We start from the raw sequence: 3,652 nt of genomic DNA on the forward strand, positions 1-3,652 counted from the left end.
TCACTTCTGTTCTCAGCTGTACCCGTCTCAGATCGTTCTCTTTCCTCACTATCTCCCTGGGGGTCCCCCCCCCACCTTACTAGTTTAAATCCTCCCAAGCAGTTCTAGCAAATTTCCCTGCCAGTATATTAGTCCCCTTCCAATTTAGGTGCAATCCGTCCTCCTTGTACAGGTCACGTCTACCCCAAAAGAGATACCAATGATCCAAAAATGTGAATCCTTCCCCATACACCAGTTCCTCAGCCATGCACTCATCTGCTGTATCCTCCTATTCCTGCCCTCACTAGCTCATAGCACTGGGAGTCATCCAGATATTACTACCCTTGAGGACCTCCTTTTTAAATTTCTACCTAACTCTCTGTAATCTCCCTTCAGAGTCTCAACCTTTTCCCTTCCTATGTTGTTGGTTCCAATGTGGACAATGACCTTCTGCTGACCCCTCTCCCCCGTGAGAACATTCTGCACTCTTTCTGAGACATCCTTGATCCTGGCACCAGGGAAACAACACACCATTCTGATTTTTCTCTGCTGGCCACAGAAACGTTTATCTGTACCTTTGACTACAGAATCCCCGAACACAATTGATCCCTTAGAACCCGAAGTACCCCTCGTTGCATTAGAGCCAGTCCCAATACCAGAAACTTGGCTGTTTGTGCTACATTCCCCTGAGAATCCATCACGCCCTACATTTTCCAAAACAGCATACCTGTTTAAAATGGGTATATCCACAAAAGACTCCTGCACTAGCTGCCTACCTCTCTTACCTTTCCTGGAGTTAACCCATCTATGTAACTGTATCTGAGACTTTCCCCCCTTCCTATCACTAGCATCCATCACATACTGTTGCAAATTCCTCAACGCTTCTACTTGTCTCTCCAACTGATCCACTCGATCTGATAAGATTTGCATCCAACAGCATTTAAGGCAGATATAATCCGCAGTAACTCTTAAACTCTCTTTAAACTCCCACATCTGACAAGAAGTGCATATCACTGCAAAGGCCATTTTTGGTCCTTCACAATCTACAGACCGAGAAAATAACACCGTCTTATTCCTCTACAAACACTGCCCCAGGTTAAACTAATAGCTATGGCTTATATTTTAAGTTTAATCAAGAGACTTATCTCCAAAAACATATAATCAAGAAAGAATCCACTGTACCCACTACTGCAGCCTTTCTCTTGGACAGACTTAAAACAACAATTAACTTCCCTGATCCCTGATCCCTGATCCCTCTCCCTTTCCCTGATCCCTCTCCCTCTACTGCACTGTTCTCACCATGTGCTTCCTTTGTCTGCTCTTCTTCCTTTTAAACTGCTGAAACCCTAAAATACCTCAAGAAAAGGAGCAGCTCTTACAGCCAGGAATTTTTCCCGTCCTCCATCTTGGATTACCCAGAATCCTTACTTCTGTAAAATTTTGTTCTTTCAAGAATTTTATTCTGAGGTCAAAGTAACTGTCTAAAATATATCTCAGCAAGAAATATCATCAGTCTCCATATTCTCAATTTTATATAAATGTGCATTCATTTGTTCAGCTTCTGATTTAATTTGGATGCCAGTCTGTAGCCCAAGAATTCTTTCACCTTGATATGCAATAGTTTTATTTGGCCCATCCCTGAAATTAAATCATCTTTGCAATGTTATTTCTGAGTCCATGTTAGCTAACATGATTATTTATTTTCCTTCCTTAGAAAGGTTTTTTTTTGCTAGAATATCAGTCCTGTTGCTCTCTGGTGCTACTAAAGGGAATTTCCACATTTCATAGTCGAAATGGAGGATTCTTACATTCTGCAGCTAAAACTGAAGCTTTTTTGGAGCTTCTCTGGATGAATTCTGCTATCTGTGGTCCAGATAAATAGTTTATACCTTTACTGAATGAATTCCATTGCCTGTAGCTTTAATAATTATACTGCTTTAATCATGTTTTCTTTCTAGTTGATTTCTGTGTTCTGTGCCTCTAATAAAATAACTTTTTTTTCTCAGATATTTTCTTGGATGGTTTGACTTATTTATTTATTGTCACGTGCGTTTTAACCCAAAATACAGTGAAAAATGTTGAATTGTGTCACCGCTCACCGACATGATCTTAAAACACAGAAAAATAAACCAAAAACATAAAATATGAAGGCAGAACATTAAAGATAGAAAGAAAAGGTGTTCAATGTTACAGTCCTTGTTAAATGCTCCACCATGAGCCTTCATCATGCTGCTGGAATGAAAGTCACCGCCCTTTGGCTCCATTTCATCTCCATGATACCTTTGTCACTATGCAGCTTCAATGTGCCTGGCCAATACAGATGGCACTGATGCTGCTGGGCACTGCACTGACCCAAAGATGACTCTGCTGCCACCATGAATCCACTTCGGGCCTACCTCCCCAATGCAGCCATTGCCGATGCCACCAAGTCTGTTACTGGGCATTCCCCATCACCTTCAGAAACCTGCGCTCAACGCAGATGCTGTCTGGAACCCAAACTCATTCCTGCCACCAACCAGGAGTCTGCGCTAGGTCCACTTGAGTCCACACTGGGCTAACATTCACCATCACCGATGCTGTCACCGTGACCAAGCTCTGTGCAGATGAAGCTCCCTTAACATACTTTGCTCTCTTTATAACAGTCATGTATGAAAATATCAACTGATCTGGAGTTTGAAGGAATCTCATTCAGTATTTTTGCATTTCTATTAATACTTCTCTGCCATCCACAGAGGAAGAATCATTGTATTTCTCCATCAAAACAAAACAGGTACATACTATTGCAGAGGTACCAGATCACCCAATGCCTGCATTACAGTGAATGGCAGCAGGTATACAATCAGACTGCAAGGAGCCAGATTCCCTCACTTTTAACAGAAAATTAAAAAATGAGGCAGGGGTTTCTGGTATTCCATAATCAGGCCAAGTAGCATAATGAGGATCTCTCTGGTCTCTCCAGTTGAGGTACGTTGTAATTGACAGTGTACTATGATTTCACATTTTCAGTCAACAATTTTACGCTGAACTGAGTGTCTTCAAATGACACTACTTTGTTTTCTTTGCTTGGTCAATACTTTTCACATTTTACTGATCCCTTTTCAATGGTACAATTCAACATCACAACTGCTCAGCTTTTGTGTTCCCATACCATTTGCCAGATGGTTCCCATTGTCTGCAGTTTCAATAAATGTATCTCTAGTGTGGTTTTAATAATTGAACTTGTGCTTTTTCTGTGACCGTAATAAGGTTTCTTAGCTTTCAACTTCCATTAGATCCTGGATCCTTGGGCATAGAATATTTCATACTATTGCTTTAAATCTAGCTTTGCGACTTCCCTGGGTTTGTGGCCTCAGTTTGAATTTCTTCAGAGGCCTTTGGTTTCCCTCACTGTAGCCATGTCCCATGGCATTGTCTTGTTATTGTGGCAAAGTTTGTTCTGAGACGTTAAGTATTTTTCCGTATTTTCAGCTTTCCCAGCCTGTAATTCTGTACTTTTTAAAAAAATGATATTCCAATTCTGTGAGAAGATTTGTAGCTCGGTGCTCGTTGTTGTGGTTCTGTTCGCCGAGCTGGGAAATGCTGGAGGAAACATCACGGAAGCGCTTCACAGGAGGCTCCCAAGCACTGAGGATGTCACCTAGACAGAGGACGAAACGTCTGCAACACAAATTCC

General features: G+C 41.5%; 1 pseudogene; it reads right to left on the reverse strand.

Moving 5' to 3' along the window:
• Positions 1-2,478: 2,478 nt before the first annotated feature.
• LOC122559960 lies at positions 2,479-3,148 on the reverse strand (annotated as a pseudogene).
• Positions 3,149-3,652: the final 504 nt, after the last annotated feature.

This window comes from Chiloscyllium plagiosum, chromosome 20 (assembly GCF_004010195.1).
Source record: "Chiloscyllium plagiosum isolate BGI_BamShark_2017 chromosome 20, ASM401019v2, whole genome shotgun sequence".
NCBI classification, from domain to species: domain Eukaryota; kingdom Metazoa; phylum Chordata; class Chondrichthyes; order Orectolobiformes; family Hemiscylliidae; genus Chiloscyllium; species Chiloscyllium plagiosum.